Source organism: Leptodactylus fuscus, chromosome 1 (assembly GCF_031893055.1).
Source record: "Leptodactylus fuscus isolate aLepFus1 chromosome 1, aLepFus1.hap2, whole genome shotgun sequence".
Taxonomy (NCBI): Eukaryota; Metazoa; Chordata; class Amphibia; order Anura; family Leptodactylidae; genus Leptodactylus; species Leptodactylus fuscus.
Genome location: NC_134265.1, coordinates 104,402,920 through 104,418,399, shown reverse-complemented (window position 1 = coordinate 104,418,399; position 15,480 = coordinate 104,402,920).

The window sequence follows — 15,480 nt, the reverse complement described above, 5'->3', positions numbered from 1 at the left end:
GCATTAGATATTTTTATAGATTCTTATATAGTCTCTGCTTACATTACATATTTTTATAGATTCTTATATAGTCTCCGCTTACATTAGATATTTTTATATAATCTTATATAGTCTCCGCTTACATTAGATATTTTTATAGATTCTTATATAGTCTCCGCTTACATTAGATATTTTTATATATTCTTATATAGTCTCCGCTTGCATTAGATATTTTTATAGATTCTTATATAGTCTCTGCTTACATTAGATATTTTTATAGATTCTTATATAGTCTCCGCTTACATTAGATATTTTTATATAATCTTATATAGTCTCCGCTTACATTACATATTTTTATACATTCTTATATAGTCTCTGCTTACATTAGATATTTTTATACATTCTTATATAGTCTCCGCTTACATTACATATTTTTATACATTCTTATATAGTCTCTGCTTACATTAGATATTTTTATATATTCTTATATAGTCTCCGCTTGCATTAGATATTTTTATAGATTCTTATATAGTCTCTGCTTACATTAGATATTTTTATATAATCTTATATAGTCTCCGCTTACATTACATATTTTTATACATTCTTATATAGTCTCTGCTTACATTAGATATTTTTATATATTCTTATATAGTCTCCGCTTGCATTAGATATTTTTATAGATTCTTATATAGTCTCTGCTTACATTACATATTTTTATAGATTCTTATATAGTCTCCGCTTACATTAGATATTTTTATATAATCTTATATAGTCTCCGCTTACATTAGATATTTTTATAGATTCTTATATAGTCTCCGCTTACATTAGATATTTTTATAGATTCTTATATAGTCTCCGCTTACATTAGATATTTTTATATATTCTTATATAGTCTCCGCTTGCATTAGATATTTTTATAGATTCTTATATAGTCTCTGCTTACATTAGATATTTTTATAGATTCTTATATAGTCTCCGCTTACATTAGATATTTTTATATAATCTTATATAGTCTCCGCTTACATTACATATTTTTATACATTCTTATATAGTCTCTGCTTACATTAGATATTTTTATACATTCTTATATAGTCTCCGCTTACATTACATATTTTTATACATTCTTATATAGTCTCTGCTTACATTAGATATTTTTATATATTCTTATATAGTCTCCGCTTGCATTAGATATTTTTATAGATTCTTATATAGTCTCTGCTTACATTAGATATTTTTATATAATCTTATATAGTCTCCGCTTACATTACATATTTTTATACATTCTTATATAGTCTCTGCTTGCATTAGATATTTTTATAGATTCTTATATAGTCTCTGCTTACATTACATATTTTTATAGATTCTTATATAGTCTCCGCTTACATTAGATATTTTTATATAATCTTATATAGTCTCCGCTTACATTAGATATTTTTATAGATTCTTATATAGTCTCCGCTTACATTAGATATTTTTATAGATTCTTATATAGTCTCCGCTTACATTAGATATTTCTCTTTTATCAGACCTGAAAACTGGCCTATACTGCTTTCCCTGCAAAGACCATAAAACTCATGTTGCAGAAGCTATAAGCTGTGGAGGTAAGTAGATAGTGTTATATGCCAGTTACTAGGACTTACATAGTAACGGCTACCTATGCAGAGGTAACGCTCTACTGTAGGTAACAGAGGTCAGCGGGTGTAAAAGACTGAAATTATAACTTTTTTCCTTATATCTAGAGAGAAGTATAGAAGTTATAGAGGACGATGACCTAATCCTCGACTGTAACTTTGATTGGCATGCCAGGTTGGAGGAATCTTATAAGAATACATTCTGGAAGGTAAATACAATGTAAAGAGAATAATGATACAATATAGTATTAGTGATAGAAATAACCTGATTATAAAGAAATGAGACATTTGAGGATCTAACAATTGTTTCTATTTTCTTTTCAGCACGGCCATATTGAACAAAGAGTCACCGAGGATCCCTATCTAGAAATCAAAGGGATACAGATGCAGGACTCTGGCCGTTACTCATGTGCAACCAGCCTGTATTCCGGGGTACCAGTGAGCAGCATAGTCTACCATGTGACAGGTAAGTGCACACTATCCACCCACAATAAACTTTCAGTTTTTAGGGTGAGTTTAGTATCAGCATCGGAAGCTCCAGCCCAAAGACTATCAAATTTGATTTAAAAAATATAGTTATACTAGCATATGCCTGCGACTTCGTCTGCGGGTTGGTGTTGGTGCTGAGCCGTTTATATTTAGCCAATTGCTGTTGTGGACGATCCATCTGCTCCCGCGTCTTGGCACTACTACATCGCAGCATATGCGCAGCATACTCAGTTGTATGTACATCTCTGCATATGGAGAGCGTACTCAGCTGTGCTACAGCGCTGTTTAAGCTCTGCTAGATCTGGCCATTTGGATTATAGGGGTGTTCTTATGTCAGTATGTGAGGAGCTTCTGTGTTACAAAGGGCTGAATGGATGTTGCTGAAATGTGCCAAAGTTCTCCCCATCAGAGGCAGAACAACACATTCCCCATCGTACTCACTAAAACTCTACACCCGATATACTCCTCTTGACCACACACATCCTGCATGTTCTGTAATCTCCTGATCTTCCATGAGACTCCATTTTTATTAGCTTTTACACTGTCCAGCTTCATCCTATATAGCTCCACCCGCAAAATTGTGTGTAGCTCCGCCCACTGCCTAGCATGATCCTATCCTAGAATGGCTCAAGAACCTGTGATGATGTCATCACAGGTCCTTTAGTGTTGTATGAACCTAAATTCCTTCTCTGCAGTCGTGCAGTGATGTCATTTACCAGGATAAAAAGTAGCCAATGTTTTAATCGGGATTCCTGTCTATGTATGCGGCAAATTTCATGCAAATCCGTTCAGCCGTTTTTGAGTGATTGGGTAACAAACATCTAAACTCACAAACATCCAAACACACAAACTGTCACATTTATAATATTAGTAGGATAGGATGTAATTCTAATCTATGCCAAGAAGATATGAGTCTGATATTCCAATATATTATATCTGTATAATGCTGATAATGATGATTATTATTGTTACGCCACCTAAAATGCCTTTATTTGTGCTATAAAATGCATTTCTTTTTTATTTAGTTCTCAGCGGATCAGTAAGGGCGACAAAGAAATACCAGGCTCGCCCTACACTCCCTGCCGTGCTTGACATCACCAAGCCTGCACAGACGCTTGTTGTCCTAGGAAAGAGACAGAAGGTCCTCCACATAATAATACCTGTGGCCGGAGCCCTCACCGTCACCATCTTGTTATTTGCTGGCATATGGTAGGTAATAGTTATACGATACTTGTAGAATTAGCAGCACACAAGCAAGAATCATAGAAGTGTAGTCAAGCCCAACAAATCTATGTCAGCTTTCTATTTGATATAAATGTTTGATCAGAAGATTCGGTTCTGATACTTCAGTATTGGACATTTCGGTTCTGTCACTTTCTGTCTATGCCTGTTTGGATCATCATATTCAGAACCCCTTATGTTCAGTGGGATACTTGAGCCAGCGATTTGCTTCGGTTAACCTCTGCACCGCCAGGCAGAATAGCACAGTCTGCTGCTCTCTTTATCCCAGTAAAATGTTACAGCCATACAAAATACATAAACCAGACAGATCCCAATGAAGTCAATGCAGTGCTAAGGCTGCCATAGGGATCAGAGGTCCTAAGTGAGCGACATCTACACACATGACACCCATGTACATAAGAATTCACTTGTACGAAGCAGATATCAAATAACTAATATTCATTTTTCTTTCTTTCAGCATCTGCATTTTCTGCAGGAAAAAGAAAAAACAAGAACCTGTGGAAAAACAGCCAGTGTAAAGGCAGAATGTCAAAGCCAACTGTCACAAAAAATGAAAAATACTATAACAATATAAAAAAAAAAAAAAAACTTACTTAGGTCTTTAGTGGATTTCTACTTATAATCGAACTACAGAGACAATGTCATTATATATTATTTATGTGCATTGTTATTATAACAATTGAGAATGGGGGGAGGGGGTCTCTTATTTTATAAACTGTATTTCTACGACAAATACTTATCACCTTCTCACAGTATAGATAATAAATGTATTATTACTATTATTACCGAGGGCCTAAGTATCATGTAAATGGGGGTTCCTAGCAGTCCCTGCAGAACATCTCAGCTGCTGCAGAACATCGTAATGTGCATTTTTTATAACACTGACCTCATATTACACACCTCAGCTGGTTCAAGATCTAAAAAGTTTCTGTTCGTATCTGCTTCCTGTCTTACATAAACCTATCAGATACCATTATCAATAGCATTTTGAATCATATATAGGAGATGGCTACATAGTTGGCAGAGGATAATAATAATACATTTTATTTATAAAGCACCAATCTATTCCGCAGCACTGTACAATTTATAGGGTTCAAGTACAGCCAAAAAGATACATTACAAAGAAATAGTCACTTCACACAATGGGACTGAGGGCCCTGCTCGCAGGAGCTTACAATCAATGAGGTAGAGGGAGAGACACAAGAGGTGGCAGGGGTGGCATCAGAGGTAGCATTGCTTATACAATGGTCAGACAATGTTGTAATAGAGGTTACTGTCATAATACATAAAACTGTGTGAGCCATCACCAGTCGTGTCCTTTAACATGCAGATTGTGGGCTACATAAACGTCACCTGCAGCAGACACCAGGAGCCACTGCAGCTACAGCCTAAGGGGGGAGGGGAACCTGGATGTAGGGACTGATACTTCTCCACTCAGGACAACAGTAAACTTGCTATACTAGAGGGCCATAGCTGAAGGTCTGAGAACCCTTGCTCTGTCTGCACTATTGATGTGAGCCTCCCTCCCCCTCCCTTTACATCTGGCACACATAGACAGTGTCCCTTGGGACTAACTGACAACACTTCCACTGGTGAAGGGGTTAATGCAGTGTGTAAGGGAATTCTTCTGCTCTCTGAACCCCTTGCTCTACCTGCTGCCTGGCCTCCCTGCATTGCCTGAAGTGTAGACACCTCACCCCCCCCTGCTGTTTGGCTCCCATCCTGACACTTTCTGCTGGGACATTCTGCTAACTCTGTGAGTACTCCCTGCTGTTTTTTGGACTTTCTTACCCTCTTCAGAGACCTTTCTAGCAGGGAATTTTTTTTTTTTTTTTTGTTGTCGTGCACTGCAGTGGTGTGAAGGGAGTGCTGAGCCCCTACTCCACCATCAGGGTGGGCTCCTCACCTTCCTCCACTTGCTGTGTGTTCCACGTTCTGCAGTATATCCCCACGGAACTAGCACTTCTCCCATTGCTCCTTTTGCACCTCATGGGTACCAGGTTTGATTATGAAACTGTGTGACCGCCTCATGTAAGGCCTGGTGATACTGCGAGTGTACCTTCCTTACTTTCTATGGTCGCTTCTCATTGTGATATGTCCAGAAGACGTCCTAACACCTCTACTGCTCCTTCCCGCACGCCGAGTCGCTCTCTTACTCACTCACCGTCAATCTCTACCTTCCTGTCCCGATCTGGAACCTCGGCTACTGGGTCTGGCACTGATGACATGGCTCCTCCATCTCCTCCGCTTCGCCAATCGCAGCCACCTCCTTCACTGTCTGCCACCCTCCCTGGACATGACGTGCAATCCATGGATTCGGCCGCCCTGCTCGGCAGCCCATATTGCCTCTGCGGACTTTCAGCTACTTCGGGACCTTATTCAAGCTCTGCCCACTAAACAGGACCTGGATGCTGTAGTTTCCCGAATGGAACAATCCCAGGCACAGGCCCTCGGTGCGATCCAGTCTGATGTGTCTCAACTTACTACTAGGGCTGACGCTACTGATCAAACACTGTCCTCTTTGGAACAACGCCTGTCTGCAGTGGAGAGCAATCAAACCCACTCTGAGGCCCGCCTTCAACAAATTGCCTTGCTCCTGGATGACCAGGAGAACCGGGGTCGCAGAAATAATATTCGATTACGAGGAGTGCCAGAAAAAGGCCCTCAGGATGATCTGATCAGCCGTATTAATACCATTTTCAATATGGCGACTCAACGCCCGCTGGATGCTACCTTCATGATGGACCGTGTGCATAGAGTCCAACGTTCTGGCCCGCTTGACCCTGCTAATCCTAGAGACGTTCTGTGTAGACTACATTACTTCACGGACAAGGAACACATCCTGAGGTGTGCCTGGGATATGGGATCGGTGCCTTTTGAGAATACCTCTGTCAAGCTCTATCCTGACGTCTCATCCCGCACATTGGCTATGCGCCGTGCCCTTCAGCCGGTGTTGACTCTGATTAAGGACTGTGGAGGTTCCTATAGGTGGGGTCATCCCTTCCATTTGATTGTTCGTGTTGGCTCGTCTTCGATTGTTGTCCGTTCCCCGGCGGACTTGCCTGATTTGTTTGCCTCCCTGGATGTGCGCCCTGTCTCAGTCCCGAACTGGCTTGCTCTGGATTCCTCCCGCCCTACTATACCCAGGCGCGGCCGCGGTTCCAGGCGTTCTTCTTCGGCTGCTTCCAGAGAGAGACCTCGGCGAAACTCATCTCCACGACGTCTTCCAATACCGGATCCGCCTGGGTCTCCACTCCGCCAACCAGATCTCTCAGCTCAGCTTCCCATTGAAGCATGAGCCCTCATACCGCCGGTCTTTGATCTGCCCACAGGACAGTGTTAATATCCTTTTATGTTGAGTGGTCTTGGACTTGTTTCGCGGTTGGTGGACATTTTCACTATGTTTATTTTATTTTGTTCTGTGACTACTCTGTTCCTCTTGATCCTGTTCCTGCTGGGCTTTATAGATGGCCCTTGTTGTTGGTATTGCTGTGTTTTTATACAATGTTGTTATTTGGACCTTAGAGTCAGTTTGTAGCCCTGTGCTTCCTATCCCTTTACACTTTGTTGGGGGTGGGGGCATAGGGTCTTCCTTACCAGGTACACTCGTGGTGCTTGCGGGCCCACTTCTCCCCCCATCTTTTCTTACTCCCTCACTCCTTCCTGTCTGTTGTTGTGCCCCTGGCCCATTTGTCTAGGGGTAGTTAGATTTGTTCTACTCTTGGTTCTTTTTCCCTTTCCTTTCTCCCCCCCCCCCCTCATTCTTTACTGCTCTCCTTCCTCTACTCTGTTACTTTTCTCTCTTTTTTTTTCTTTCCCTCCCCTTTACCCTCTTCAATTCTTCGCCCTCTCCCCCCTTTTTTTTTTTTTTTTCCCCTCTGCTCCTAGGGTGTGAGCTGGGAAAGCCCGTCTCCCTCCATGCCTCCGCTTGATCGCCTTTCCTCCATCGCTGTGGGCTCCCTCAATGTGAGAGGCCTTCATAGTCCAGAGAAGCGCTCCGTACTCTTCCATCTGCTCAAAGGTAAGCGCCTTCATGTTGTGTTTTTGCAGGAAACTCACCATTGCTCTACCAAGCCATACAAGTTGACTAATGCTTGGTTTCCTCATGCATATCATAGCTCCTCTCCTGATCCGAAATCCAGAGGGACTAGTATCTTGATTTCTCGCTCCCTGCCTTGGGAACATTTGGAGACTCGCACTGACTCTGAGGGGAGACTTGTTATGGTCAAGGGTCGTATCTCCTCTCAGCTTTTTACTTTTGCCTCTTTGTATTTGCCTAACTCGGGACAGGGTCGTGCCCTTAGTTCTTACTTAGGGCTGTTGGACGGCTTTGTGGAGGGCTTCCTGGTGGCGGGGGGTGATCTTAATCTGGTCCTAGACCCTTCATTGGACTCTTCTGCTGGCGTCTCTTCTCACCCTTACTCGCTCATCAGGAGGATTAAGAGGGACCTTCATTCCCACCAGCTTGTGGACTCCTGGAGGTTACTCCACCCATTGGATAGGGATTACTCCTATTACTCTCCGGTCCATCACCGATATTCTCGTATCGACTACCTCTTTATCCGTCACCAACATCTCCACTCTTTGTTGGCTGCGGAAGTCGATAACATTACTTTCTCCGACCATGCTTTGGTTACTTTGTCTGTTTCCTTGTCCTCTCCTATTCCCTTCCAGCGTCAGTGGAAACTTAACGCATCACTTCTTGATGACGTAACCATCCTGGATGACATTAAGACCCGTTTGGGGGAATACTTTGAGAGGGAGGAATTGTCGGGGATTGCTCCTCCAATGGTGTGGGAGGCTCACAAATGTTTTATCCGGGGTATCCTGTTGCAACATGGTTCCCGCTTAAACAAGGAACGCCGGGCTTGTATTGAATCTCTGCTGCAGCGGATCCGCTCATTGGAACTTCTTCATAAACGCCAAATCACTCCTGATGTTTATTCCCAGCTTGCCAGCGCCCGAGAGGAATTGCGTACGCTCGTCACTGATAGGGTGAAGGGTACTCTAGCTAAATGCAGACGTCATTTTTATGAGTTTGGAAATAAGAGCGGGCGTTCACTAGCTAGGGCCCTTCGGGTTCAGCAGTCCTCCACCTACGTTCCATGCATCAATTCCACCCAGGGTACTCGATTACACATGCCCCTTGATATTGCAGCTGCCTTTCGGGACTACTATGCCTCTTTGTATTCTGTAAACTCTGGCCCTTCTCCTCTCCCTGAAGCGGAGTTCCGAGATCGCATTCGTTCTTATCTCTCCTCCTCTGGTCTCCCGTCGTTGTCTCTAGAGGAATTGACGGCCTTGGAATCTCCTATTGTTGAAGAGGAAATTTCTTTAGCTATCTCCAGTATGGCAACGGGTAAGGCCCCAGGCCCAGACGGCCTTACCTTGGTATACTATAAGAAACTTGGCCCTGAACTCCGCCCCAGACTGTTGAAAGTTTTCAATTCTCTCACCGATGGCTCGGCCCTTTGTCGTGACTCCCTGTGTGCTCACATAGCGGTTATCCCCAAACCCGGAAAGGACCCTCTTCTGTGCTCTAACTACCGCCCCATTTCGCTAATCAATGTTGACCTAAAAATTTTAGCCAAGATCCTTGCGACGCGTTTATCGCCCTTGTTAGGAAATATTGTTCACGCGGATCAAGCTGGATTTTTACCCGGCCGTGAGGCTCGAGATAATACTACCAAAGCTATCAACCTCATGTATGGGGCTAAACAATCGGGCTCTCCTCTCATGCTTCTTTCAACTGACGCTGAGAAAGCCTTCGACAGGGTCAACTGGCGGTTCATGGAAGAGACCCTGTTACATATTGGCCTTGGAAATCGCATGATGAGTTGGATCATGGCTCTATACTCTCTCCCTACAGCGATGGTTAGGGTGAACGGTTTATTGTCCCAGTCCTTCCCTATCCGAAATGGCACTAGGCAAGGATGCCCCCTCTCGCCTCTCATTTTCGTCCTGACTCTTGAACCCTTCCTCCGCCAGGTTCGAGCCGACCCGAACATCTCAGGCGCTGCTCATTCTTCCTGTTTATACAAAGTGGCAGCTTATGCAGACGACTTGCTATTTTTTCTTTCCTCCCCTCATGTTTCTCTTCCAGCTCTGATGTCTGCCTTTCAGGTTTACTCGACCCTTTCGAATTTTAAAATCAACTTTTCGAAATCAGAAGCCCTTAATGTGACCCTTTCCTCCTCGGCGGCCACCTCCTTGAGTCAATCTTTCCCTTTTCATTGGGCCCCCACTTCTCTCAAATATTTGGGGGTTTATCTTACTCCGGACCCGAAAGATCTCTTTCGTTGCAACTTCCCCCCACTTCTGGCGTCTATCAGGGCTGATTGTACTCGATGGTCCGCTGGAGCCTTTACTTGGTTCGGGAGATGCGCGATTTTTAAAATGAACATTCTCCCTCGTCTTCTCTACTTGATGCAGGCGCTTCCCATTCACATCCCTCTGTCTTTTCTTAGATCCCTCACTTCCGTCCAACTGAAGTTCATCTGGTCGGGCAGACCCGCCCGAGTGAGCAAGGCTTTTCTCTTTCGTCCCAAGAGTTGCGGTGGTTTATCGCTTCCGGACCTGAAGTCCTATTACTTGGCTACCCACCTGACTCGTGTCGTGGACTGGTGTAGGCATGCTGTTTCTAAACCTTGGGTCTACATCGAACAGGCATTCTCTCCAATCCCTTTGCAGGTTGCCTCATGGTTGGACTCCTCCTCATTGTCATCTCTCTTTTCTCACCCTACCCTTGGTCCCACGCTTCGGATTTGCTCCAGGGGCCTTGTTCGCTCCACTCTCCTCCCTAAGGATTCCGCTCTTTTCCCAGTGCTGGGCAATCCTGCCTTTCCACCTGGAATGTTTGACCGAGTTTTTCGTAATTGGCGCCGTCATGGGATTTTCCGTGCCTGTCACTTCCAGGACGCTGGGGGATGGACTACACTTCTGAATTCCCAGGCCCCTCCTGAGCTGCCCCCTTTGGACGCTTGGCGGGGGATGCAACTTCGTCACTTTTTACATTCTCTCCCTGCTCCTGCAGAGTTCCGCGTCGAACCTACCCCCTTGGAGAAGATTTTTGTTGGTGCTGGCCCCCTTCGCCACTCCCTCTCGCTCACTTACCGGATCCTGGTTGAACCTCCGGAGGACTTTGTTCCGCCGTTCTTGTTGAAATGGGAATCTGACTTATCCCTTTCCCTCTCTCAGGAACAGCGTAGGCGCATTTTTCGCCTTTCTCATACTGCTTCCATCAGCTCTCGCCACCAGGAGGCCAGCTACAAAATCTTGTCCCGATGGTATAGGGTTCCTACGAGACTCCATGCTATGTTTCCTCAGGTCTCCCCATTATGTTGGCGCTGTGGCGACGAGGAAGGCACGCTGCTACACATTTTTTGGTCCTGTCCTGCCCTTTCGTCCTTCTGGGAGGGGGTCAAGCGGATAACCCTCCAGCTTACTGAAACTTCTCACCATTTGGGCCCTGCCCTGTTCCTCCTTAATCATTGTGAGTCTTCTGTAAAGGTCTTTAAGCGTTCCCTACTTAGATTCCTGATCCTCGCTGCCCGGGCTTGTATCCCCCTTTTTTGGAAACGAGTGGATCCTCCTCCTCTCTCCCTCTGGATTTCGAAGGTCAACGAGATAATGCGCATGGAAAATCTCACGTCTTTCCTGCATGGCACGACTGAGGCGTACATCAAAACCTGGTTCTACTGGTTCAGGTTTCAACAGTCTGCAAAGTACCGGACGCTCCTGGGCTCTGACCCCTCCTCTGATTGATACTCTTGTTGTTCGTCTCAGGTATTTGACCAGTGGTTGCTCCCGAGCCCTTCCCAACTGGCTGTGGTATGGATGACCTGGCGAGCGCTCTCACTGGTTTCCTGACTGCTCACACTCACCCCTACCTACCCTTTCACCCCCCACATTTAGTCCTCTCCCCCACTCATCTGTCCCACTAACCCCTCCCTCCCCCCCCCTTTTTTTCCTTTTTCTTTTTTTTCTATGTTGCTTTCTTTGTCTTTAATTTTTTTTTTTTTTTTTATTTTATTTTATTTTATTTTTTTTTATTCTTCTGATTGTATTTTGTGTTGCACTGTGTGCTTTTTCTGTTCGCAGGGCGGGTGTTCGCCTTGTAACTTGTAATTGTTTTTTCTTTTCTTATTGTTTAAAAAAATTTTCAATAAAAATTTGAGTTATAAAAAAAAATAACATGCAGATTGTGCCTGGACATATAAAGTTAGCCTGAAACGGCATCATATCGTGTGGGGTAATGTGGGAGCTGGAACAGAGAAGGGGTCATTATAGGGATTCTAGTTCCAGTACGGATGGGATTACATTAGGAATTGTGATAGGCCTGTCTGAAAAGAAGTGTCTTTAGTTTGCGTTGAACCTGTAGAAATGGGGAGTTAATCTGAGTGTCTGGGATAGAGCATTACAGAGAGGTGGTGCAACTTGGGAGAAGTCTTGTATATGAGTGTGGGAGGTTCTGGTAACCTGAGGATCACCATAGTACTGATCCCTATGCCAATGTTGAGCTTATCTAGAGTAACAAACTATATAATATATATCTCCATAGACTCAGGCATATATGGTGAATATTATGTTATTTTGTTTGATCGCTTGTCCAGAGCTAAAATCCACAGGGAATTCTTTTAACACTCCTATGCTTCAAGATAAGAATACAGCGATGAGACCTCTCACCTCTGTATCCCAGACCACCCTTTTTCTCCTTCTGTATGTCCTTCCTTTGATAACAAAAATATTATTTCTGCCATACCTATGGGAGCAGATGTATACATGAGCGGGAAAGAAGGAACCACAATGGCAGACAACCTAAATGGAATGTCAAGTAAAACAAGTATACACAAGGCGTATAAAGGAGCATCTGCATAGTAGCTTACACCAATATATAGGCATCAAGAATGCTTTTATAAAGTATGTGTCACTTTTCAGGAAAATATATCAGGATATTCAGGAATCTCAGTAAGCTATAGTTTATATGCCTTGTTCCTAAATTATTGCCACATTAAAATGAAGTATTTATTACTATACTGTAGCGGAGGTCGGAGCTTTGTATCACTGTTTTACGTATAACAAAGTTTTATTTCCATGAAACGCACAGCAGTTACACAAGTCTTACTAAATCCTGTGAAATTATATGTCAGCCCATCATGCTATAGCTATGTAAATGACTGTAAGGCAAAGTATACACTATAATAGGTGCTGTCCATAATTTTCTAATGGAACTATGTCTAATAATCTGATTTATACTCAAGAACATGACTTAATGGACTCTTAACAATTTTGATGATGTGTTTAACCTACGTTAATTTTATAAATAAAGAATCGAACATTTTAGGCCCTGCATATACATTTTTGCAACCACTGCTAGAGGAGCAGATTTTGTTTAATCTTAGAAATTAAATGGTTTTCTGGAAGTTTAACATTAATGTCAGATCAGCGGGAGTCCTAACCATCTTATTTTATATTTGCTCACTTATACAGTGTTACTGAGCTGGGCTACTTTCACATGGTTAGTATTTAGTATCAGTATTTGCAATGTAAAATGAGGAGAGGTCTAGTACCCAGAAGAGACACAAATCTTTCCATAATAATATTTCTCTGGGTATCTTTCACTCCTGATTTTGGTTTAAAAGTACTGATGGAAAATACTGACCAAATATTGACTGTGAAAGTGACCTAAAGCAGTAAAGTAGTGTCTAATGTAAAATATATAAATGTATATGTAATCAGGCCATCTTCAGAAGGATGGATTCACTCAATGAAATATGGACCATATATCTGTTCTATTTTATGGATTAAATATTGACCATTGACCAAGACTCCAAGAATCTTATTATGGTCATAGCTGAGGGGGGCCATGTGTCCTGGGTGCTGGTTGTGGGGGAGTGCCAACAAGACACTTACGTGTATAGATATAGAATGAGGGTGGTAAACTGACCTTTTTCCCTAGGTGAAGTAAAGCCTAGCTACAACCCTGATTATAGTCATCTATGATGCTAGGAGTAGCTTCAGGGGTGTTGCTATAGGGGATGTAGTGATAGCAATTTGTAACAAGTCCATGAGTGTTAGAGGGCCCAAAGGCCTCCTCACAACAAAATATACAATTTTAACAGATAACAAATGGTAAGTGGGGGCCCCATTGTATATTTTGCATTGGGCCAAGGCGCTTTATGTTACGTCTCTGACTACCTTACTTCCTGTGGAACTACTGTCACATACAGTTACCAGTAAGGGACAATAGTTTAGTGTGGAGAAAACTATAGGCCAGTAAGTTTGACTTCTGTGGTGGGTAAGATATTTGAGTGCTGTTTTAAGAGATGAACAGACTGGATTTACCATAGGTCCGCAAATACATTCTTTTAGTGGGACATGATGAGAAATTAATTTTAAATGATATGAATAAAGGTTATGTTTTAGCTTTATTTAGGAGTACCCCTTTTGATATTAACTGTTTTAAGAGATGCTATGCTTAAGTATCTCAATGTAAATTATCTTATAACACCTAATCAGCATGGGGTTATGAGGAATCGGTCCTGTCAGACTAATCTGATCAGCTTCTATGAGGAGGTCAGTTCATAACTGGACATGGGTAATGCAGTGGACGTGGTGTATCTGGACTTGTGAAAGGCTTTTGATACTGTTCCACATAAAAGGTTGGTATGCAAAATGAGAATGTTGGGACTGGGGGAAAACATATGCATTTGGGTTAGCAACTGGCTCACTGATAGGAAACAGAAGGTACTTGTTAATGGTAAATATTAAGATTGTGTCACTATCACCAGTGGGGTGCTGCAGGGGTCAGTATTAGGTCCTCTCTTGTTTAATATCTTTATTAATGACCTGGTAGAGGGTTTACAAAGCAGGATGTCCATATTTGCAGATGACACTAAACTCTGTAATGTAATAAAAAATGAGGAGGATAGTAGAAGATTACAGGGGGATCTAAGGAAGCTGGAAGCATGGGCGGAGACATGGGAAATGAAGTTTAATGTTGACAAAAGTAAGGTTATGCATTTTGGTCAACAAAATAAAATTGCATGATTATGTACTCAATAGTAAATTACTGAATTCAAAGTTTTTATTGTAGACTTTCAGAACAGACTTTAAAACACAGCAGGGCCTGAAAATGACCCAAAAAACCAAAAAGGGACTGTGAAGGATCTCGCCAAAGGCACTTTGACCCAGCTTCTAGCCTACCTGGCCTTGCCACGGGCAAAACTGCAATCACCTTCTTACCTTTACCGTCTGCTCTCACCCTGAGAGAGGGACCGGGTCTTACAGGATAATATGAGATGAGCCTTCTAAAGTTTTATATTTATTAACCCAAGAGGGTCGATACTAGACAACCAACATACATAGAGATATATGCTAGCGGATACAAGCCTATATGGTTACAGAAAGGCATGTTACAGTGCAGTAAGATAAAAAGAATAAAAGATTAGAAACAGAATTCTAATACCCAGTTGGGTCTCCGGAGTTCACCTCATGAAATCCAGGGCACAGTCCTTTAGAGTCCATAAGTAATCCTTAGGTGGTAAGGGTTTGACTACGCCATTAGCAGAATAGTCCAGGGTGCATGGTATCTCCATAGGCCATAGGGACCTTAATCCAAGGGATTAGCTTCCACAGCATCACAGCACTTTGTGACACAACCCAGCAGTCCAGGAAGAACAACAAGAAGAGCTGGGGTCTTGTCATGTGTGACAATATATCTCCACTCAGCCCCCTCCCACGATGACGTCAGCAAGGTGGGCAGCTCTCCCCCTCACCTTGTACCAGTATGACTATATACGGTCATAACTCTTTGAAAATCTCCAATGGAGTCAGCTTGCCTGCTAAAAGGTGATAGCAAGGCTCTCAGTCCACTGATCCCAGACACCCCCTGCTAAGAATAACGAAGTTAGCACAATCATGACAATGCTGTGCCCAGGTTGAAACAAAGGGATAAGCCAGGCTACCTACAGGGAGGAATTAGGTTTGGACAATTGGACACTATCTCTGGCATCTTATTAATCAGGTCAAGTAAATTACCAGGGCAAAAGGGAAAATATATCTTAGAAGGAAGTGAAAAAAAACCCATAACTCTGGGCCATTCATCACAGGGACATGGAAAGGAAACCTTTCTATGTCC